Source organism: Carica papaya, chromosome 8, assembly GCF_054855325.1.
Source record: "Carica papaya isolate Zhongbai chromosome 8, ASM5485532v1, whole genome shotgun sequence".
Classification (NCBI taxonomy): Eukaryota; Viridiplantae; Streptophyta; class Magnoliopsida; order Brassicales; family Caricaceae; genus Carica; species Carica papaya.
The window spans coordinates 19,708,983-19,730,671 of record NC_142316.1 but is presented as its reverse complement, the minus strand read 5'-3'; the positions used below and the strand labels follow the sequence as shown (position 1 = coordinate 19,730,671).

At 46.5% G+C, this 21,689-nt stretch overlaps 4 non-coding genes and 38 pseudogenes across 4 annotated transcripts; 1 reads left to right on the top strand and 41 right to left on the bottom strand.

Moving 5' to 3' along the window:
* Window positions 1-670: 670 nt before the first annotated feature.
* LOC148249982 (5S ribosomal RNA) lies at window positions 671-789 on the bottom strand (annotated as a pseudogene).
* Window positions 790-998: 209 nt separating this feature from the next.
* Window positions 999-1,117, bottom strand: LOC148249981 (5S ribosomal RNA; annotated as a pseudogene).
* A 204-nt stretch (window positions 1,118-1,321) lies between these two features.
* Window positions 1,322-1,439, bottom strand: LOC148249980 (5S ribosomal RNA; annotated as a pseudogene).
* Window positions 1,440-2,000: 561 nt separating this feature from the next.
* Window positions 2,001-2,119, bottom strand: LOC148249979 (5S ribosomal RNA; annotated as a pseudogene).
* Window positions 2,120-2,405: 286 nt separating this feature from the next.
* LOC148249978 (5S ribosomal RNA) lies at window positions 2,406-2,524 on the bottom strand (annotated as a pseudogene).
* A 205-nt stretch (window positions 2,525-2,729) lies between these two features.
* On the bottom strand, window positions 2,730-2,848 carry LOC148249977 (5S ribosomal RNA; annotated as a pseudogene).
* Window positions 2,849-3,409: 561 nt separating this feature from the next.
* Window positions 3,410-3,528, bottom strand: LOC148249976 (5S ribosomal RNA; annotated as a pseudogene).
* A 564-nt stretch (window positions 3,529-4,092) lies between these two features.
* On the bottom strand, window positions 4,093-4,211 carry LOC148249975 (5S ribosomal RNA; annotated as a pseudogene).
* A 209-nt stretch (window positions 4,212-4,420) lies between these two features.
* LOC148249974 (5S ribosomal RNA) lies at window positions 4,421-4,539 on the bottom strand (annotated as a pseudogene).
* Window positions 4,540-5,358: 819 nt separating this feature from the next.
* On the bottom strand, window positions 5,359-5,477 carry LOC148249973 (5S ribosomal RNA). The gene has a single exon (XR_015815342.1). It is a non-coding gene; the product is annotated as a 5S ribosomal RNA (ribosomal RNA).
* A 202-nt stretch (window positions 5,478-5,679) lies between these two features.
* On the bottom strand, window positions 5,680-5,798 carry LOC148249972 (5S ribosomal RNA; annotated as a pseudogene).
* Window positions 5,799-6,361: 563 nt separating this feature from the next.
* On the bottom strand, window positions 6,362-6,480 carry LOC148249971 (5S ribosomal RNA; annotated as a pseudogene).
* Window positions 6,481-6,686: 206 nt separating this feature from the next.
* On the bottom strand, window positions 6,687-6,805 carry LOC148249970 (5S ribosomal RNA; annotated as a pseudogene).
* A 204-nt stretch (window positions 6,806-7,009) lies between these two features.
* Window positions 7,010-7,127, bottom strand: LOC148249969 (5S ribosomal RNA; annotated as a pseudogene).
* A 561-nt stretch (window positions 7,128-7,688) lies between these two features.
* Window positions 7,689-7,806, bottom strand: LOC148249968 (5S ribosomal RNA; annotated as a pseudogene).
* A 205-nt stretch (window positions 7,807-8,011) lies between these two features.
* Window positions 8,012-8,130, bottom strand: LOC148249967 (5S ribosomal RNA). The gene has a single exon (XR_015815925.1). It is a non-coding gene; the product is annotated as a 5S ribosomal RNA (ribosomal RNA).
* A 557-nt stretch (window positions 8,131-8,687) lies between these two features.
* On the bottom strand, window positions 8,688-8,806 carry LOC148249966 (5S ribosomal RNA; annotated as a pseudogene).
* A 205-nt stretch (window positions 8,807-9,011) lies between these two features.
* Window positions 9,012-9,130, bottom strand: LOC148249965 (5S ribosomal RNA; annotated as a pseudogene).
* Window positions 9,131-9,688: 558 nt separating this feature from the next.
* Window positions 9,689-9,807, bottom strand: LOC148249964 (5S ribosomal RNA; annotated as a pseudogene).
* Window positions 9,808-10,365: 558 nt separating this feature from the next.
* On the bottom strand, window positions 10,366-10,484 carry LOC148249963 (5S ribosomal RNA; annotated as a pseudogene).
* Window positions 10,485-11,045: 561 nt separating this feature from the next.
* LOC148249962 (5S ribosomal RNA) lies at window positions 11,046-11,164 on the bottom strand (annotated as a pseudogene).
* A 209-nt stretch (window positions 11,165-11,373) lies between these two features.
* LOC148249961 (5S ribosomal RNA) lies at window positions 11,374-11,492 on the bottom strand (annotated as a pseudogene).
* A 204-nt stretch (window positions 11,493-11,696) lies between these two features.
* LOC148249960 (5S ribosomal RNA) lies at window positions 11,697-11,814 on the bottom strand (annotated as a pseudogene).
* Window positions 11,815-12,375: 561 nt separating this feature from the next.
* Window positions 12,376-12,494, bottom strand: LOC148249959 (5S ribosomal RNA). Its single transcript, XR_015815815.1, has one exon. It is a non-coding gene; the product is annotated as a 5S ribosomal RNA (ribosomal RNA).
* Window positions 12,495-12,699: 205 nt separating this feature from the next.
* Window positions 12,700-12,818, bottom strand: LOC148249958 (5S ribosomal RNA; annotated as a pseudogene).
* Window positions 12,819-13,641: 823 nt separating this feature from the next.
* LOC148249957 (5S ribosomal RNA) lies at window positions 13,642-13,760 on the bottom strand (annotated as a pseudogene).
* Window positions 13,761-13,965: 205 nt separating this feature from the next.
* Window positions 13,966-14,084, bottom strand: LOC148249956 (5S ribosomal RNA). Its single transcript, XR_015815726.1, has one exon. It is a non-coding gene; the product is annotated as a 5S ribosomal RNA (ribosomal RNA).
* A 208-nt stretch (window positions 14,085-14,292) lies between these two features.
* Window positions 14,293-14,411, bottom strand: LOC148249955 (5S ribosomal RNA; annotated as a pseudogene).
* A 210-nt stretch (window positions 14,412-14,621) lies between these two features.
* On the bottom strand, window positions 14,622-14,740 carry LOC148249954 (5S ribosomal RNA; annotated as a pseudogene).
* Window positions 14,741-14,944: 204 nt separating this feature from the next.
* LOC148249953 (5S ribosomal RNA) lies at window positions 14,945-15,062 on the bottom strand (annotated as a pseudogene).
* A 561-nt stretch (window positions 15,063-15,623) lies between these two features.
* LOC148249952 (5S ribosomal RNA) lies at window positions 15,624-15,742 on the bottom strand (annotated as a pseudogene).
* Window positions 15,743-15,946: 204 nt separating this feature from the next.
* LOC148249951 (5S ribosomal RNA) lies at window positions 15,947-16,065 on the bottom strand (annotated as a pseudogene).
* A 567-nt stretch (window positions 16,066-16,632) lies between these two features.
* On the bottom strand, window positions 16,633-16,751 carry LOC148249950 (5S ribosomal RNA; annotated as a pseudogene).
* Window positions 16,752-16,955: 204 nt separating this feature from the next.
* On the bottom strand, window positions 16,956-17,074 carry LOC148249949 (5S ribosomal RNA; annotated as a pseudogene).
* Window positions 17,075-17,633: 559 nt separating this feature from the next.
* Window positions 17,634-17,752, bottom strand: LOC148249948 (5S ribosomal RNA; annotated as a pseudogene).
* Window positions 17,753-17,957: 205 nt separating this feature from the next.
* LOC148249947 (5S ribosomal RNA) lies at window positions 17,958-18,076 on the bottom strand (annotated as a pseudogene).
* Window positions 18,077-18,678: 602 nt separating this feature from the next.
* On the bottom strand, window positions 18,679-18,797 carry LOC148249946 (5S ribosomal RNA; annotated as a pseudogene).
* A 209-nt stretch (window positions 18,798-19,006) lies between these two features.
* Window positions 19,007-19,125, bottom strand: LOC148249945 (5S ribosomal RNA; annotated as a pseudogene).
* A 204-nt stretch (window positions 19,126-19,329) lies between these two features.
* LOC148249944 (5S ribosomal RNA) lies at window positions 19,330-19,447 on the bottom strand (annotated as a pseudogene).
* A 410-nt stretch (window positions 19,448-19,857) lies between these two features.
* LOC148249943 (5S ribosomal RNA) lies at window positions 19,858-19,975 on the bottom strand (annotated as a pseudogene).
* A 560-nt stretch (window positions 19,976-20,535) lies between these two features.
* On the bottom strand, window positions 20,536-20,654 carry LOC148249942 (5S ribosomal RNA; annotated as a pseudogene).
* Window positions 20,655-21,458: 804 nt separating this feature from the next.
* Window positions 21,459-21,577, top strand: LOC148249941 (5S ribosomal RNA; annotated as a pseudogene).
* Window positions 21,578-21,689: the final 112 nt, after the last annotated feature.

The window sequence follows — 21,689 nt, the reverse complement described above, 5'->3', positions numbered from 1 at the left end:
CGAGAACTTCCCAGGAGGTCACCCATCATTGAACTACTTTCGCTAGAGCACACTTAACTGCGGAGTTCTGATGGGATATGGAGCTTTAGTGCTGGTATGATCGCACCTGTTTAATTTCACGCTGCAAATACATACACTCCTTCTCCTTTCTTCCCCCTCCCGTCATTTGTTTCCTTGTGCGTGCGCACTACACCTCCCGTGCTCATTCTATTAACAAGTAAAATGCTACGGTGCCGTAACTCATATTTGCGAATAAACGTGAGGACCATAATTCAAGTCGCGCGTATCGTCAAAAGAATCATCTGCAAAAAAGTGGGTGCAACACGAGGACTTCCTAAGAAAATGGGTGAAATATAAGGACTTCGCAGGAGGTCACCCATCCTAGTGCTTCTCTCGCCCAAGCACCCTTAACTTGCGGAGTTCTGATAGAATCCGTTGCATTGGTGCTGGTATGATTGCTCATGTTTCATTCTGCGCTGCAAATAGATAAACTTTTTGTCCCTCCATCCCCCCTCCCGTCATTTGTTTCCTTGTGCGTGCACTCTGCATCTCTCTTTCTCGTTCTAATATCAATTAAAATGCCCCTGCTTCTTGACTAACATTTGCGTATAAACCAGTGGACCCTAGTTCCAGTCGTGCGTAACGTCAAACGACCCGTCTGAAAAAAAAAAAAGTTCGACAAGAGGACTTCGCAGGAGGTAACCCATCCGAGTACTACTCTCGCCCAAGCACACATAACTGCGGAGTTCTGATGGAATCCGGTGCATTAGTGCTGGTATGATCGAACCTGTTTAATTTCGCGCTGCAAATACATAAACTCCTTCTCCTTTCTTCCCCCTCCCGTCATTTGTTTCCTTGTGCGTGCGCACTGCACCTCTCGTTCTCGTTCAAATATCAAGTAAAATGCCACGGCGCCGTGACTCACATTTGCGAATAAATCTGCGGACCATAATTAAAGTCGCGCGTAACGTCGAGCGGCACATCTGAAAAAAAGAAAATGGGTGCAACACGAGAACTTCCCAGGAGGTAACCCATCATTGTACTACTTTCGCCAAAGCACACTTAACTGCGGAGTTCTGATGGGATCCGGTGCATTTGTGCTGGTGTGACCGCACCTGTTTAATTTCGTGCTGAACATACATACACTCCTTCTTCCCTCCCCCCCTCCCATCATTTGTTTCCTTGTGCGTTCACACTGCACCTCTCCTTCTCGTTCTAATATCGATTAAAATGCCCCTGATTCTTGACTCACATTTTCGTATAAACCAGCGGACCATAGTTCCAGTCGCGCGTAACGTCGAACGACCCACATGAAAAAAAATTGTTGCGATACGAGGACTTCCCAAGAGGTCACCCATCCGAGTACTACTCTCGCCAAAGCACACTTAACTACAGAGTTCTGATGGGATCCAGTGCATTAGTGCTGGTATGATGCCACTTTTTTAATTTTGCGCTTCAAATACATACACTCCCTCTCTTTTCTTCCTCATCCCGTTATTTGTTTCCTTGTGCGTGCGCACTGCACCTCCCGTACTCGTTCTAATATCAAGTAAAATGCAACGGCGCCGTGACTCACATTTGCGAATAAACCTGCGGACCATAAATCAAGTCGCGCGTAACGTCGAAAGAATCATCTGCAAAAAGATGGGTGCAACACGAGGACCACCCAAGAAAATGGGTAAAATATAAGGACTTCGCAGGAGGTCACCCATCCGAGTACTTTTCTCGTCCAAGCACCCTTAACTGCGGAGTTTTGATAGAATCCGTTGCATTAGTGCTGGTATGATCCCTTATGTTTCATTCTGCACTGCAAATACATACACTCTTTCTCCTTCCAACCCCCCTCCCGTCATTTGTTTCCTTGTGCGTGCACTCTGCATCTCTCTTTCTCGTTCTAATATCAAGTAATATGCCCCGGCACCGTGACTCACCTTTGCAAATGAACCAGCGGTTTATAATTCCATTCGAGCGTAATGTCGAACAACCCATCCGAAAAAAAATAGGTGCAACACGAGGACTTCCCAAGTGGTCACACATCCGAGTACTACTCTCGCCCAAGCACACTTAACTGCAGAGTTCTGATGGGATACGAAGCTTTAGTGCTTGTATGATCGCACCTGTTTAATTTTGCGCTGCAAATACATACACTCCTTCTCCTTTCTTCCCATCCCCCATCATTTGTATCCTTGTGCGTTCACACTTCACCTCTCATTCTCGTTCTAATATCGACTAAAATGCTCCTGCTTCATGACTCACATTTGTTTCCTTGTGCGTGCACTCTTCATCTCTCTTTCTCGTTCTAATATCATGTAATATGCCCCGGCACCGTGACTCACCTTTGCAAATGAACCAGCGATTTATAATTCCATTCGCGCGTAACGTCGAATAACCCATCCGAAAAAAAATTGGTGCAACACGAGGGCTTCCCAAGTGGTCACCGATCCGAGTACTACCCTCGCCCAAGCACACTTAACTACGGGGTTCTGATGGGATCCGGAGCTTTACTGCTGGTATCATCGCACCTGTTTAATTTCGCGCTGCAAATACATACACTCCTTCTCCATTCTTCCCCCTCCCGTTATTTGTTTCCTTGTGCGTTCACACTTCACCTCTCATTCTCGTTCTAATATCGATTAAAATGCCCCTGCTTCTTGACTCAGATTTGCGTATAAACCAGCGGACCCTAGTTCCAGACGCACGTAACGTTGAACGACCCGTCTGAAAAAATATTGGTGCGACACGAGGACTTCCCAGGAGGTCACCCATCCGAGTACTAATATCGCCCAAGCGCACTTAACTGCGGAGTTCTGATGGGATCCGGTGCATTAGTGCTGGTATAATAATATCTGTTTAATTTAGCGCTGCAAATACATAAACTCATTCCCCTTTGTTCCCCCTCCTGTCATTTGTTTCCTAGTGCGTGCGCACTGCACCTCCCATTATCGTTCTAATATCAAGTAAAATGCTACAGCGCCGTGACTCACATTTGCGAATAAACCTGAGGACCATAATTCAAGTCGCGCGTATCGTCGAAAGAATCATCTGCAAAAAAATCGGTGCAACACGAGGACTTCCTAAGAAAATGGGTGAAATATAAGCACTTCGCAGGAGGTCACCCATCCTAGTGCTACTCTCGCCCAAGCACCCTTAACTTGCGGAGTTCTGAAAGAATCCGTTGCATTGGTGTTGGTATGATTGCTCACGTTTCATTCTGCACTGCAAATACATAAACTTTTTCTCCGTCCATCCCCCCTCCCGTCATTTGTTTCCTTGTGCGTGCACTCTGCATCTCTGCTTCTCGTTCTAATATCGATTAAAATGCCCCTGCTTCTTGACTTACATTTGCGTATAAACCACCGGACCCTAGTTCCAATCGCGCGTAACGTCGAACGACCCGTCTGAAAAAAAATATGTGCGACACGAGGACTTCCCAGGAGGTCACCCATCCGAGTACTACTCTCGCCCAAGCACACTTAACTGCGGAGTTCTGATGGAATCCGATACATTAATGCTGCAATGATCACACCCGTTTAATTCCGCGCTGCAAATACATAAGTTCCTTCTCATTTCTTCCCCCTCCCATCATTTATTTCCTTGTGCGTGCGCACTGCACCTCCCGTGCTCGTTCTAATATCAAGTAAAATGCTACGGTACCGTGACTCACATTTGCGAATAAACCTGAGGACCATAATTCAAGTCGCGCGTATCGTCGAAAGAATCATCTGCAAAAAAATGGGTGCAACACGAGGACTTCTTGAGAAAATGGGTGAAATATAAGGACTTCGCAGGAGGTCACCCATCCTTGTGCTACTCTCGCCCAAGCACCCTTAACTTGCGGAGTTCTGATAGAATCCGTTGCATTGGTGTTGGTATGATTGCTCATGTTTCATTCTGCGCTGCAAATACATACACTTTTTTTCCCTCCATCCCTCCTCCCGTCATTTGTTTCCTTGTGCGTGCACTCTGCATCTCTCCTTCTCGTTCTAATATCGATTAAAATGCCCCTACTTCTTGACTCACATTTGCGTATAAACTAGTGGACCCTAGATCCAGTCGCGCGTAACATCGAAGGACCCGTCTGAAAAAAAAAAATTAGTGCGACACGAGGAGTTCCCAGGAGGTCACCCATCCGAGTACTACTCTCGCCCAAGCACACTTATCTGCGGAGTTCTGATAGGATCCGGTGCATTAGGGCTGGTATGATCGCACCAGTTTAATTTCGCGCTGCAAATACATAAACTCCTTCTCCTTTCTTCCCCCTCCCGTCATTTGTTTCCTTGTGCGTGCGCACTGCACCTCTCGTTCTCGTTCAAATATCAAGTAAAATTCTACGGCGCCGTGACTCACATTTGCGAATAAATATGCGGACTATAATTAAAGTCGCGCGTAACGTCGAACTGCACATCTGAAAAAAAGAAAATGGGTGCAACACGAGAACTTCCCAGGAGGTAACCCATCATTGTACTACTTTCGCCAAAGCACACTTAACTTCGGAGTTCTGATGGGATCCGGTGCATTTGTGCTGGTGTGACCGCACCTGTTTAATTTTGTGCTGAAAATACATACACTCCTTCTTCCCTCCCCTCCTCCCATCATTTGTTTCCTTGTGCGTTCACACTGCACCTCTCCTTCTCGTTCTAATATCGATAAAAATGCCCCTGATTTTTGACTCACATTTGCGTATAAACCAGCGGACCATAGCTCCAGTCGCGCGAAACGTCGAACGACCAATCTGAAGCACACTTAACTGCAGAGTTCTGATGGGATCCAGTGCATTAGTGCTGCTATGATGCCACTTGTTTAAATTTGTGCTTCAAATACATACACTCCTTCTCTTTTCTTCCTCCTCCCGTCATTTGTTTCCTTGTGCGTGCGCACTGCACCTCCCGTACTCGTTCTAATATCAAGTAAAATACCACGGCGCCGTGACTCAAATTTGCGAATAAACCTGCGGACCATAAATCAAGTCGCACGTAACGTCGAAAGAATCATCTGCAAAAAGATGGGTGCAACACGAGGACCTCCCAAGAAAATAGGTGAAATATAAGGACTTCGCAGGAGGTCCCCCATCCGAGTACTTTTCTCGCCCAAGCACCCTTAACTGTAGAGTTCTGATAGAATCCGTTGCATTAGTCCTAGTATGATCCTTCATGTTTCATTCTGCACTGTAAATACATACACTCTTTCTCCTTCCATCCCCCCTCCCGTCATTTGTTTCCTTGTGCGTGCACTCTGCATCTCTCTTTCTCGTTCTAATATCAAGTAATATGCCCCGGCACCGTGACTCACCTTTGCAAATGAACCAGCGGATTATAATTCCATTCGCGCGTAACGTCGAACAACCCATCCGAAAAAAAATAGGTGCAACACGAGGGCTTCCCAAGTGGTCACCCATCCGAGTACTACCCTCGCCCTAGCACATTTAACTGCGGAGTTCTTATGGGATCCGGAGCTTTAGTGCTAGTATGATCGCATCTGTTTAATTTCAAGCTGCAAATACATACACTCCTCCTTTCTTCCCCCTCCTGTCATTTGTTTCCTTGTGCGTTCACACTTCACCTCTTATTCTCGTTCTAATATCGATTAAAATGCCCCTGCTTCTTGACACACATTTGCGTTTAAACCAGCGAACCGTAGTTCGAGACGCGCGTAACGTCGAACGACCTGTCTGAAAAAAAATTGGTGCGACACGAGGACTTCCGAGGAGGACACCCATCCGAGTACTAATCTCGCCGAAGCACACTTAACTGCGGAGTTCTGATGGGATCCGGTGCATTAGTGCTGTTATGATCGCACCTGTTTAATTTCACGCTGCAAATACATAAACTCATTCTCCTTCCTTCCCCCTCCTGCCATTTGTTTCCTTGTGCGTGCGCACTGCACCTCCCGTGCTCGTTCTAATATCAAGTAAAATGCTACAGTGCCGTGACTCACATTTGCGAATAAACCTGAGGACCATAATGCAAGTCGCGCGTATCGTCGAATGAATCATCTGCAAAAAAATGGGTGCAACACGCGGACTTCCTAAGAAAATGGGAGAAATATAAGGACTTCGCAGGAGGTCACCCATCCTAGTGCTTCTCTCGCCCAAGCACCCCTAACTTGCGGAGTTCTGATAGAATCTGTTGCATTGGTGCTTGTATGATTGCTCATGTTTCATTCTGCGCTGCAAATACATACACTTTTTCTCCCTCCATCCCCCCTCCCGTCATTTGTTTCCTTGTGCGTGCACTCTGCATCTCTCATTCTCGTTCTAATATCGATTAAAATGCCCCTACTTCTTGACTCACATTTGCGTATAAACCAGTGGACCCTAGTTCCAGTCGCGCGTAACGTCGAACGACTCGTCTGAAAAAAAAAATTAGTGCGACACGAGTACTTCCCAGGAGGTCACCCATCCGAGTACTACTCTCGCCCAAGCACACTTATCTGCGGAGTTCTGATGGGATCTGGTTCATTAGTGCTGGTATGATCGCACCAGTTTAATTTCGCGCTGCAAATATAAAAACTCCTCCTTTCTTCCCCCTCCCGTCATTTGTTTCCTTGTGCGTGCGCACTGCACCTCTCGTTCTCGTTCAAATATCAAGTAAAATGCCATGGCACCGTGACTCACATTTGCGAATAAATCTGCGGACCATAATTAAAGTCGCGCGTAACATCGAACGGCACATTTAAAAAAAAGAAAATGGGTGCAATACGAGAACTTCCTAGGAGGGAACCCATCATTGTACTACTTTCGCCAAAGCACAGTTAACTTCGGAGTTCTGATGGGATCCGGTGCATTTGTACTGGTGTGACCGCACCTGTTTAATTTCGTGCTGAAAATACATACACACCTTCTTCCCTCCCCCCCTCCCATCATTTGTTTCCTTGTGCGTTCACACTGCACCTCTCCTTCTCGTTGTAATATCGATAAAAATGCCCCTGATTTTTGACTCACAATTGTGTATAAACCAGCGGACCATAGTTCCAATCGTGCGTAACGTCGAACGACCCATCTGAAAAAAAATTGTTGCGATACGAGGACTTCCCAAGAGGTCACCCATCCGAGTACTACTCTCGCCCAAGCACAATTAACCGCAGAGTTCTGATGGGATCCAGTGCATTAGTGCTGGTATGATGCCACTTGTTTAATTTTGCGCTTCAAATACATACACTCCTTCTCTTTTCTTCCTTCTCCCGTCATTTGTCTCCTTGTGCGTGCGCACTGCACCTCCCGTACTCGTTCTAATATCAAGTAAAATGCCACGGGGCCGTGACTCAAATTTGCGAATAAACCTGCAGACCATAAATCAAGTCGCGCGTAACGTCAAAAGAATCATCTGTAAAAAGATGGGTGCAACACGAGGACCTTCCAAGAAAATCGGTGAAATATAAGGACTTCACTAGAGGTCACCCATCCGAGTACTTTTCTCGCCCAAACACCCTTAACTGCGGAGTTCTGATAGAATCCGTTGCATTAGTGCTGGTATGATCCCTCATGTTTCATTCTGCACTGCAAATACATACACTCTTTCTCCTTTCATCCCCCCTCCCATCATTTGTTTCCTTGTGCGTGCACTCTGCATCTCTCTTTCTCGTTCTAATATCAAGTAATATGCCCTGGCACCGTGACTCACCTTTGCAAATGAACCAGCGGTTTATAATTTCATTCGCGCGTAACGTCGAACAACACATCCGAAAAAAAATAGGTGCAACACGAAGGCTTCCCAAGTGGTCACCCATCCGAGTACTACCCTCGCCCAAGCACACTTTACTACGGAGTTCTGATGGGATCCGGAGCTTACTGCTGGTATGATCGCACCTATTTAATTTCGCGCTGCAAATACATACACTCCTTCTCCTTTCTTCCCCCTCCCGTCATTTGTTTCCTTGTGCGTTCACACTTCACCTCTCATTCTCGTTCTAATATCGATTAAAATGCCCCTGCTTCTTGACTCACATTTGCGTATAAACCAGCGGACCCTAGTTCCAGACGCGCATAACGTCGAACGACCCGTCTGAAAAAAAATTGGTGCGACACGAGGACTTCCCAGGAGGTCACCCATCCGAGTACTAATCTCGCCCAAGCACACTTCACTGCGGAGTTCTGATGGGATCCGGTGCATTAGTGCTGGTATGATCGCACCTGTTTAATTTTGCGCTGCAAATACATAAACTCATTCTCCTTTCTTCCCTCTCCCGTCATTTTTTTCATTGTGCGTGCGCACTGCACCTCCCGTTCTCGTTCTAAATCAAGTAAAATGCTACAGCGCCGTGACTCACATTTGCGAATAAACCTGAGGACCATAATTCAAGTCGCGCGTATCGTCGAAAGAATCATCTACAAAAAAATGGGTGCAACACGAGGACTTCACAAGAAAATGGGTGAAATATAAGGACTTCGCATGAGGTAACCCATGCTAGTACTACTCTCGCCCAAGCACCCTTACCTACGGAGTTCTGATAGAATCCGTTGCGTTAGTGCTGGTATGATCGCACCTGTTTCATTCCGTGCTGAAAATACATACACTCCTTCTCCTTCCCTCCCCCTCCCATCAATTGTTTCCTTGTGCGTTCACACTGCACTTCTCCTTCTCGTTCTAATATCGATTAAAATGCCCCTGCTTCTTGACTCACCTTTGCGTATAAACCAGCGGACCCTAGTTCCAGTCGTGCGTAGCGTCGAATGACCTGTCTGAAAAAAATTGGTGCGATACGAGGACTTCCCAGGAGGTCACCCATCCAAGTACTACACTCGCACAAGCACACATAACCGCGGAGTTCTGATCGGATCCGGTGCATTAGTGCTGGTATGATCGCACCTGTTTAATTTCGCGCTGTAAATACATACACTCCTTCTCCTTTCTTCCCCCTCCCATTATTTGTTTCCTTGTGCGTTCACACTTCACCTCTCATTCTCGTTTTAATATCGATTAAAATACCCCTGCTTCTTGACTCACATTTGCGTATAAACCAGTGGACCCTAGTTCCAGACGCACGTAACGTCGAACGACCCGTCAGAAAAAAAATTTGTGCGACACGAGGACTTCCGAGGAGGTCACCCGTCCGAGTACTAATGTCTCCAAAGCACACTTAACTGCGGAGTTCTGATGGGATCCGGTGCATTAGTGCTGGTATGATCGCACCTGTTTAATTTTGCGCTGCAAATACATAAACCCATTCTCTTTTCTTCCCCCTCCCTTCATTTTTTTCCTTATACGTGCGCACTGCACCTCCCGTTCTCGTTCTAATATCAAGTAAAATGCTACAGCACCGTGACTCACATTTGCGAATAAACCTGAGGACCATAATTCAAGTCGCCCGTATCGTCGAAAGAATCATCTGCAAAAAAATGGGTGCAACATGAGGACTTCACAAGAAAATGGGTGAAATATAAGGACTTCGCAGGAGGTAACCCATGCTTGTACTACTCTCGCCCAAGCACCCTTACCTACGGAGTTCTGATAGAATCCATTGCATTAGTGCTGGTATGGTCGCACCTGTTTCATTTCGTGCTGAAAATACATACACTCCTTCTCCTTCCCTCCCCCTCCCATCAATTGTTTCCTTGTGCGTTCACACTGCACCTCTCCTTCTCGTTCTAATATCGATTAAAATGCCCCTGCTTCTTGACTCACATTTGCGTATAAACCAGCGGACCCTAGTTCCAGTCGCGCGTAGCGTCGAACGACCTGTCTGAAAAAAATTGGTGCGATAGGAGGACTTCCAAAGAGGTCACCCATCCGAGTACTACTCTCGCACATGCACACTTAACTGCGGAGTTCTGATGGGATCCGGTGCATTAGTGCCGGTATGATCGCACCTGTTTAATTTCGCGCTGCAAATACATAAACTCCTTCTCCTTTCTTCCCCCTGCCGTCATTTATTTCCTTGTGCGTGCGCACTGCACCTCCCGTTCTCGTTCTAATATCAAGTAAAATGCTACAGCACCGTGACTCACATTTGCGAATAAACCTGAGGACCATAATTCAAGTCGCCCGTATCGTCGAAAGAATCATCTGCAAAAAAATGGGTGCAACATGAGGACTTCACAAGAAAATGGGTGAAATATAAGGACTTCGCAGGAGGTAACCCATGCTTGTACTACTCTCGCCCAAGCACCCTTACCTACGGAGTTCTGATAGAATCCATTGCATTAGTGCTGGTATGGTCGCACCTGTTTCATTTCGTGCTGAAAATACATACACTCCTTCTCCTTCCCTCCCCCTCCCATCAATTGTTTCCTTGTGCGTTCACACTGCACCTCTCCTTCTCGTTCTAATATCGATTAAAATGCCCCTGCTTCTTGACTCACATTTGCGTATAAACCAGCGGACCCTAGTTCCAGTCGCGCGTAGCGTCGAACGACCTGTCTGAAAAAAATTGGTGCGATAGGAGGACTTCCCAAGAGGTCACCCATCCGAGTACTACTCTCGCACATGCACACTTAACTGCGGAGTTCTGATGGGATCCGGTGCATTAGTGCCGGTATGATCGCACCTGTTTAATTTCGCGCTGCAAATACATAAACTCCTTCTCCTTTCTTCCCCCTGCCGTCATTTATTTCCTTGTGCGTGCGCACTGCACCTACCGTGCTCGTTCTAATATCAAGTAAAATGTACGGTGCCGTGACTCACATTTGCGAATAAACCTGAGGACCATAATTCAAGTCGCGCGTATAGTCGAAAGAATCATCTGCAAAAAAATCGGTGCAACACGAGGACTTCCTAAGAAAATGGGTGAAATATAAGGACTTCGCAGGAGGTCACCCATCCTAGTGCTTCTCTCGCCCAAGCACCTTTAACTTGCGGAGTTCTGATAGAATCCGTTGCATTGGTGCTGGTATGATTGCTCATGTTTCATTCTGCGCTGCAAATACATACACTTTTTCTCCCTCCATCCCCCCTACCGTCATTTGTTTCCTTGTGCGTGCACTCTGCATCTCTCCTTCTCGTTCTAATATCGATTAAAATGCCCCTGCTTCTTGACTCACATTTGCGTATAAACCAGTGGACCCTAGTTCCAGTCGCGCGTAACGTCGAACGACCCGTCTGAAAAAAAAATTAGTGCGACACGAGGAATTCCCAAGAGGTCACCCATCCGGGCACAACTCTCGCCCAAGCACACTTAACTGCGGAGTTCTGATGGGATCCGGTGCATTAGTGCTGGTATGATCACACCTTTTTAATTTTGCGCTGCAAATTAATAAACTCCTTCTCCTTTTTTCCCCCTCCTGTCATTTGTTTCCTTGTGCGTGCGCATTGCACCTCTCGTTCTCGTTCAAATATCAAGTAAAATGCCACGGCGTCGTGACTAACATTTGCGAATAAATCTGCCGACCATAATTAAAGTCGCGCGTAACGTCAAACGGCACATCTGAAAAAAAGAAAATGGGTGCAACACGAGAACTTCCCAGGAGGTAACCCATCATTGTACTACTTTCACCAAACCACACTTAACTGCGGAGTTCTGATGGGATCCGGTGCATTTGTGCTGGTGTGACCCCACCTATTTAATTTTGTGCTGAAAATACATACACTCCTTCTTCCCTCCCCCCCTCCCATCATTTGTTTCCTTGTGCGTTCACACTGCACCTCTCCTTCTCGTTCTAATATCGATTAAAATGCCCCTGATTCTTGACTCACATTTGCGTATAAACCAGCGGACCAAAGTTCCAGTCGCGCTTAACGTCGAACGACCCATCTGAAAAAAAATTGTTGCGATACGATGACTTCCCAAGAGGTCACCCATCCGAGTACTATTCTCGCCCAAGCACACTTAACTGCAGAGTTCTAATGGGATCCAGTGCAGTAGTGCTGGTATGATGCCACTAGTTTAATTTTGCGCTTCAAATATATACACTCATTCTATTTTCTTCCTCATCCCATCATTTGTTTCCTTGTGCGTGCGCACTGCACCTCCCGTACTCGTTCTAATATCAAGTAAAATGCCACGGTGCCGTGACTCACATTTGCGAATAAACCTGCGGACCATAAATCAAGTCGCGCGTAACGTCGAAAGAATCATCTGCAAAAAGATGGGTGAAACACGAGAACCTCCCAAGAAAATGGGTGAAATATAAGAACTTCGCAGGAGGTCACCCATCCGAGTACTTTTCTCGCCCAAGCACCCTTAACTACGGAGTTCTGATAGAATCCGTTGCATTAGTGCTGGTATGATCCCTCATGTTTCATTCTGCACTGCAAATACATACACTCTTTCTCCTTTCATCCCCCCTCCCATCATTTGTTTCCTTGTGCGTGCACTCTGCATCTCTCTTTCTCGTTCTAATATCAAGTAATATGCCCTGGCACCGTGACTCACCTTTGCAAATGAACCAGCAGTTTATAATTCCATTCGCGCGTAACGTCGAACAACCTATCCGAAAAAAAATTGGTGCAACACGAGGGCTTCCCAAGTGGTCACCCATCCGAGTACTACCCTCGCCCAAGCACACTTAACTGCGGAGTTCTGATGGGATCCGGAGCTTTAGTGCTGGTATGATTGCACCTTTTTAATTTCGCGCTGCAAATGCATACACTCATTCTCCTTTCTTCCACCTCCCATCATTTGTTTCCTTGTGCGTTCACACTTCACCTCTCATTCTCGTTCTAATATCGATTAAAATGCCCCTGCTTCTTGACTCACATTTGCGTATAAACCAGCGGACCCTAGTTCCAGACGAGCGTAACGTCGAATGACACGTCTGAAAAAAAATTGGTGCGACACGAGGACTTCCCAGGAGGTCACCCATCCGAGTACTAATCTCGCCTAAGCACACTTCACTGCGGAGTTCTGATGGGATCCGGTACATTAGTGCTGGTATGATCGCACCTGTTTAATTTTGCGATGCAAATACATAAACTCATTCCCCTTTCTTCCCCCTCCCGTCATTTGTTTTCTTGTGCGTGCGCACTGCATCTCCCGTTCTCGTTATAATATCAAGTAAAATGCTAAAGCGCCGTGACTCACATTTGCGAATAAACCTGAGGACCATAATTCAAGTCGCGCGTAACATCGAAAGAATCATCTGCAAAAAAATGGGTGCAACACGAGGACTTCACAAGAAAATGGGTGAAATATAAGGACTTCGCAGGAGGTAACCCATGCTAGTACTACTCTCGCCCAAGCACCCTTACCTACGGAGTTCTGATAGAATCCGTTGCATTAGTGCTGGTATGATCGCACCTGTTTCTTTTCGTGCTGAAAATACATCCACTCCTTCTCCTTCCCTCCCCCACCCATCAATTGTTTCCTTGTGCGTTCACACTGCACATCTCTTTCTCGTTCTAATATCGATTAAAGTGGGAGCAACACGAGGACATCACAAGAAAATGAGTGAAATATAAGGACTTCGCAGGAGGTAACCCATGCTAGTACTACTCTCGCCCAAGAACCCTTACCTACGGAGTTCTGATAGAATCCGTTGCATTAGTGCTGGTATGACCGCGCCTGTTTCATTTCGTGCTGAAAATACATACACTCCTTCTCCTTCCCTCCCCCTCCCATCAATTGTTTCCTTGTGCGTTCACACTGCACCTCTCTTTTTCGTTCTAATATCGATTAAAATGCCCCTACTTCTTGACTCACATTTGCGTATAAACCAGTGGACCCTAGTTCCAGTCCTGCGTAACGTCGAACGACCCGTCTGAAAAAAAATTTTTGCGACACAAGGACTTCCCAGGAGGTCACCCATCCGAGTACTACTCTCGCCAAAGCACACTTAACTGCGGAGTTCTGATGGGATCCGGTGCATTAATGCTGGTATGATCACACCTATTTCATTTTGTGCTGAAAATACATACACTCTTTCTCCTTCCCTCCCCCTCCCATCAATTGTTTCCTTATGCGTTCACATTGCACCTCTCCTTCTCATTCTAATATCGATTAAAATGCCCCTGCTTCTTGACTCACATTTGCGTATAAACCAGCGGACCCTAGTTCCCGTCGCGCGTAACGTCGAACAACCTGTCTGAAAAAAAATTGGTGCAACACGAGAAGTTCCCAGGAGGTCACCCATCCGAGTACTACTCTCGCCCAAGCACACTTAACTACGGAGTTCTGATGGGATCCGGTGCATTAATGCTGGTATGATCGCACCCGTCTAATACCACGCTGCAAATACATATACTTTTTCTCCCTCCATCCCCCCTCCCGTCATTTGTTTCCTTGTGCGTGCACTCTGCATCTCTCTTTCTCGTTCTAATATCGATTAAAATGCCCCTGCTTCTTGACTCACATTTGCGTATAAATCAGTGGACCCTAGTTCCAGTCACGCGTAACGTCGAACGACCCGTCTGAAAAAAAAAATTAGTGCGACACGAGGACTTCCCAAGAGGTAACTCATTCGAGTACTACTCTCGCCCAAGCACATTTAACTGCGGAGTTCTGATGGGATCCGGTGCATTAGTGCTGGTATGATCGCACCTGTTTAATTTCGCGCTACAAATACATAAACTCCTTCTCCTTTCTTCCCCCTCCCATCATTTGTTTCCTTGTGCGTGCGCACTGCACCTCTCGTTCTCCCTCAAATATCAAGTATAATGCCACGGTGCCGTGACTCACATTTGCAAATAAATCTGCGGACCATAATTAAAGTCGCGCGTAAGGTCGAACGGCACATCTGAAAAAAAAGAAAATGGGTGCAACACGAGAACATCCAAGGAGGTAACCCATCATTGTACTACTTTCGCCAAAGCACACTTAACTGCGGAGTTCTGATGGGATCCGGTGCATTTGTGCTGGTGTGACCGCACCTGTTTAATTTCGTGCTGAAAATACATACACTCCTTCTTCCCTCCCCCCCTCCCATCATTTGTTTCCTTGTGCGTTCACACTGCACCTCTCCTTCTCGTTCTAATATCGATTAAAATGTCCCTGATTCTTGACTCACATTTGCGTATAAACCAGCGGACCATAGTTCCCGTCGTGCATAACGTCGAATGACTCATCTGAAAAAAAATTGTTGCGATACGAGGACTTCCCAAGAGGTCACCCATCCAAGTACTACTCTCGCCCAAGCACACTTAACTGCAGAGTTCTGATGGGATCCAGTGCATTAGTGCTGGTATGATGCCACTTGTTTAATTTTGTGCTTCAAATACATACACTCCTTCTCTTTTCTTCCTCCTCCCGTCATTTGTTTCCTTGTGCGTGCGCACTGCACCTCCCGTACTCGTTCTAATATCAAGTAAAATGCCACGACGCCGTGACTCACAATTGTGAATAAACCTGCGGACCGTAAATCAAGTCACGCGTAACGTCGAAAGAATCATCTACAAAAAGATGGGTTCAACACGAGGACCTCCCAAGAAAATGGGTGAAATATAAGGACTTCGCAGGAGGTCGCCCATCCGAGTACTTTTCTCGCCCAAGCACCCTTAACTGCGGAGTTCTGATAGAATCCGTTGCATTAGTGCTGGTATGATCCCTCATGTTTCATTCTGCACTGGAAATACATACACTCTTTCTCCTTCCATCCCCCCTCCCGTCATTTGTTTCCTTGTGCGTGCACTCTACATCTCTCTTTCTCGTTCTAATATCAAGTAATATGCCCCGGCACCGTGACTCACCTTTGCAAATGAACCAGCGGTTTATAATTCCATTCGCGCGTAATGTCGAACAACCCATCCGAAAAAAAATAGGTGCAACACGAGGGCTTCCCAAGTGGTCGCCCATTCGAGCACTACTCTCGCCCAAGCACACTTAACTGCAGAGTTCTGATGGGATCCGAAGCTTTAGTGCTAGTATGATCGCACCTGTTTAATTTTGCGCTGCAAATACATACACTCCTTCTCCTTTCTTCCCATCCGATCTTTTGTATCCTTTGCGTTCACACTTCACCTCTCATTCTCGTTCTAATATCGACTAAAATGCCCCTGCTTCATGACTCACATTTGCGTATAAACCAGCGGACCATAGTTCCAGACGCGCGTAACGTCGAACGACCCGTCTGAAAAAAAAATTAGTGTGACAAGAGGACTTCACAGGAGGTCACCCATCCGAGTACTAATCTCGCCCAAGCACACTTAACTGCGGAGTTCTGATGGGATCCGGTGCATTAGTGCTGGTACGATCGCAACTGTTTAATTTTGCGCTGCTAATACATAAACTCATTCCCCTTTCTTCCCCCTCCCGTCATTTGCTTTTTTGTGCGTGCGAACTGCACCTGTCGTTCTCGTTCAAATATCAAGTAAAATGCCACGGCGCCGTGACTCACATTTGCGAATAAATCTGCAGACCATAATTAAAGTCGCGCGTAACGTCGAACGGCACATCTGAAAAAAAGAAAATGGGTGCAACACGAGGACTTCGCAAGAAAATTGGTGAAATATAAGGACTTCGCAGGAGGTAACCCATGCTAGTACTACTCTCGCCCAAGCACCCTTACCTACAGAGTTCTGATAGAATCCGTTGCATTAGTGCTGGTATGATCGCACCTGTTTCATTTCGCGCTGCAAATACATACACTCCTTCTCCTTTCTTCGCCCTCCCGTCATTTGTTTCCTTGTGCGTGCGCACTGCACCTCTTGTTCTCGTTCAAATATCAAGTAAAATGCCACGGCGCCGTGACTCACATTTGCGAATAAATCTGCGGACCATAATTCAAGTCGCGCGTGACGTCGAACGGCACATCTGAAAAAAAGAAAATGGGTGCAACACGAGAACTTCCCAGGAGGTAACCCATCATTGTACTACTTTCGCCAAAGCACACTTAACTGCAGAGTTCTGATGGGATCCGGTGCATTTGTGCTGGTGTGATCGCACCTGTTTAATTTCGTGCTGAAAATACGTACACTCCTTCTTCCCTCCCCCCCTCCCATCATTTGTTTCCTTGTGCGTTCACACTGCACCTCTCATTCTCGTTCTAATATCGATTAAAATGCCCCTGATTCTTGACTCACATTTGTGTATAAACCAGCGGACCATAGTTCCAGTCGCGCATTACGTCGAACGACCCGTCTGAAAAAAAATTGGTGCGACACAAGGACTTCCCAGGTGGTCACCAATCCGATAACTACTCTCGCCCAAGCACACTTAACTGCAGAGTTCTGATGGGATCCAGTGTATTAGTGCTGGTATGATCGCACCCATTTAATTCCGCGCTGCAAATACATAAACTCCTTCTCCTTTCTTCCCCCTCCCGTCATTTGTTTCCTTGTGCGTGCGCACTGCACCTCCCGTGCTCGTTTTAATATCAATTAAAATAGCACGGTGCCGTGACTCACATTTGCGAATAAACCTGCGGACCATAAATCAAGTCACGCGTAACGTCGAAAGAATCATCTGCAAATAGATGGGTGCAACACGAGGACCTCCTAAGAAAATGGGTGAAATATAAGGACTTCGCAGGAGGTCACCCATCCGAGTACTTTTCTCGCCCAAGCACCCTTAACTGCGGAGTTCTGATAGAATCCGTTGCATTAGTGCTGGTATGATCCCTCATGTTTCATTCTGCACTGCAAATACATACACTCTTTCTCCTCCCATCCCCCCTCCCATCATTTGTTTCCTTGTGCGTGCACTCTGCACTCTCTTTCTCGTTCTAATATCAAGTAATATGCCCCGGCACCGTGACTCACCTTTGCAAATGAACCAGCAGTTTATAATTCCATTCGCGCGTAACGTCGAACAACCCATCCGAAAAAAAATTGGTGCAACACGAGGGCTTCCCAAGTGGTCACCCATTCGAGTACTACTCCCGCCCAAGCACACTTAACTGCGGAGTTCTGATGGGATATGGAGCTTTAGTGCTGGTATGATCGCACCTGTTTAATTTCACGCTGCAAATACATACACTCTTTCTCCTTTCTTCCCCCTCCCGTCATTTGTTTCCTTGTGCGTTCACACTTCACCTCTCATTTTCGTTCTAATATCGATTAAAATGCCCCTGCTTCTTGACTCACATTTGTGTATAAACCAGCGGACCCTAGTTCCAGACGTGCGTAACGTCGAACGACCCATCTGAAAAAAAATTGGTGCGACACGAGTTCTTCCCAGGAGGTCACCCATACGAGTACTAATCTCGCCCAAGCACACATAACTGCGGAGTTCTGATGGGATCCGGTGCATTAGTGCTGGTATGATCGCACCTGTTTAATTTCGCGCTGCAAATACATAAACTCATTCCCCTTTCTTCCCCCTCCCGTCATTTGTTTCCTTGTGCGTGCGCACTTCACCTCCCTTTCTCGTTCTAATATCATGTAAAATGCCACGGCACCTTCCGTGCTCGTTCTAATATCAAGTAAAATGTTACGGTGCCGTGACTCACATTTGCGAATAAACCTGAGGACCATAATTCAAGTCGCGCGTATTGTCGAAACAATCATCTGCAAAAAAATGGGTGCAACACGAGGACTTCCTAAGAAAATTGGTGAAATATAAGGACTTCGCAGGAGGTCACCCATCCTAGTGCTACTCTCGCCCAAGCACCCTTAACTTGCGGAGTTCTGATAGAATCCGTTGCATTGGTGCTGGTATGATTGCTCATGTTTCATTATGCGCTGCAAATACATACACTTTTTCTCCATCCATCCCCCCTCCCGTCATTTGTTTCCTTGTATGTGCACTCTGCATCTCTCCTTCTCGTTCTAATATCGATTAAAATGCCACTGCTTCTTGACCCACATTTGCGTATAAACCAGCGGACCCTAGTTCCAGTCGCGCGTAACGTTGAACGACCCGTCTGAAAAAAAATTGGTGCGACACGAGGACTTCCCAGGAGGTCACCCATCCGAGTACTACTCTCGCCCAAGCACACTTATCTGCGGAGTTCTGATAGGATCCGGTGCATTAGGGCTGGTATGATCGCACCCGTTTAATTCAACGCTACAAATACATAAACTCCTTCTCCTTTCTTCCCCCTCCCGTCATTTCTTTCCTTGTGCGTGCGCACTGCACCTCTCGTTCTCGTTCAAATATCAAGTAAAATGCCACGGTGCCGTGACTCACATTTGCGAATAAATCTGCGGACCATAATTAAAGTCGCGCGTAACGTCGAACTGCACATCTAAAAAAAAGAAAATGGGTGCAATACGAGAACTTCCGAGGAGGTAACCCATCATTGTACTACTTTCGCCAAAGCACACTTAACTGCGGAGTTCTGATGGGATCCGATGGATTTGTGCTGGTGTGACCGCACCTGTTTAATTTCATGCTGAAAATACATACACTCCTTCTTCCCTCCCCCCCTCCCATCATTTGTTTCCTTGTGCGTTCACACCGCACCGCTCCTTCTCGTTCTAATATCGATTAAAATGCCCCTGATTCTTGACTCACATTTGCGTATAAACCAGCGAACCATAGTTCCTGTCGCGCATAATGTCGAACGACCTATCTGAAAAAAAATTGTTGCGATACGGGGACTTCTCAAGAGGTCACCCATCCGAGTACTACTTTCGCCCAAGCACACTTAACTGCAGAGTTCTAATGGGATCCAGTGCATTAGTGCTGGTATGATGCCACTTGTTTAATTTTGCGCTTCAAATACATACACTCCTAATCTTTTCTTCCTCCTCCCGTCATTTATTTCCTTGTGCGTGCGCACTGCACCTCCCGTACTCGTTCTAATATCAAATAAAATGCCACGGCGCCGTGACTCACATTTGCGAATAAACCTGCGGACCATAAATCAAGTCGCGCGTAACGTCGAAAGAATCATCTGCAGAAAAATGGGTGCAACACGAGGACCTCCCAAGAAATTGGGTGAAATATAAGGACTTCGCAGGAGGTCACCCATCCGAGTACTTTTCTCGCCCAAGCACCCTTAACTGCGGAGTTCTGATAGAATCCGTTGCATTAGTGCTGGTATGATCCCTCATGTTTCATTCTGCACTGCAAATACATACACTCTTTCTCCTTCCATTTGAAAAAAAATTGTTGCGATACGGGGACTTCTCAAGAGGTCACCCATCCGAGTACTACTTTCGCCCAAGCACACTTAACTGCAGAGTTCTGATGGGATCCAGTGCATTAGTGCTGGTATGATGCCACTTATTTAATTTTACGCTTCAAATACATACACTCCTAATCTTTTCTTCCTCCTCCCGTCATTTATTTCCTTGTGCGTGCGCACTGCACCTCCCGTACTCGTTCTAATATCAAATAAAATGCCACGGCGCCGTGACTCACATTTGAGAATAAACCTGCAGACCATAAATCAAGTCGCGCGTAACGTCGAAAGAATCATCTGCAAAAAAATGGGTGCAACACGAGGACTTCACAAGAAAATGGGTGAAATATAAGGACTTCGCAGGAGGTAACCCATGCTAGTACTACTCTCGCCCAAGCACCCTTACCTACGGAGTTCTGATAGAATCCGTTGCATTAGTGCTGGTATGATCGCACCTGTTTAATTTCGCGCTGCAAATGCATACACTCCTTCTCCTTTCTTCCCCCTCCCGTCATTTGTTTCCTTGTGCGTTCACACTTCACCTCTCATTCTCGTTCTAATATCGATTAAAATGCCCCTACTTCTTGACTCACATTTGCTTATAAACCAGCGGACCCTAGTTCCAGACACGCGTACCGTCGAACGACCCGTCTGAAAAAAAATTAGTGCGACACGAGGACTTCCCAAGAGGTCACCCATCCGAGTGCTAATCTCGCCTAAGCACAATTCACTGCGGAGTTCTGATGGGATCCGGTGCATTAGTGCTGGTATGATCGCACCTCCGCAGTTAAGTGTGCTTGGGCGAGAGTAGTACTCGGATGGGTGACCTCCTGGGAAGTCCTCGTGTCGCACAAATTTTTTTTCAGACGGGTCGTTCGACATTACGCGCGACTGGAACTAGGGTCCGCTGGTTTATACGCAAATGTGAGTTAAGAAGCAGGGGCATTTTAATCGATATTAGAACGAGAAGGAGAGGTGCAGTGTGAACGCACAAGGAAACAATTTATGGGAGGGGGAGAGAAGGAGAAGGAGTGTATGTATTTTCAGCACGAAATGAAACAGGTGCGATCATACCAGCACTAATTCAACGGATTCTATCAGAACTCCGTAGGTAAGGGTGCTTGGGCGAGAGTACTACTAGCATGGGTTACCTCCTGCCAAGTCCTTATATTTCACCCATTTTCTTGTGAAGTCCTCGTGTTGCACCCACTTTTTTGCAGATGATTCTTTCGACATTACGCGCGACTTGAATTATGGTCCTCAGGTTTATTCGCAAATGTGATTCACGGCGCTGTAGCATTTTACTTGATATTAGAACGAGAACGGGAGGTGCAGTGTGCACGCACAAGGAAACAAATGACGGGAGGGGGAAGAAAGGGGAATGAGTTTATGTATTTGCAGTGCGAAATTAAACAGATGTGCCGTTCGACGTTACGCGCGCACAAAAATGTGAGTCACGGCGCTGTGGCATTTTACTTGATATTTGAACGAGAACGAGAGGTGCAGTGCGCACGCACAAAAAAACAAATGACGGGAGGGGGAAGAAAGGGGAATGAGTTTATGTATTTGTAGCGCAAAATTAAACAGTTGCGATCATACCAGCATTAATGCACCGGATCCCATCAGAACTCCGCAGTGAAGTGTGCTTGGGCGAGATTAGCACTCGGATGGGTGACCTCCTGGGAAGTCCTCGTGTCGCACCAATTTTTTTTCAGACGGGTCGTTCGACGTTACGCGCATCTGGAACTAGGGTCCGCTGGTTTATACGCAAATATGAGTCAAGAAGCAGGGGCATTTTAATCGATATTAGAACGAG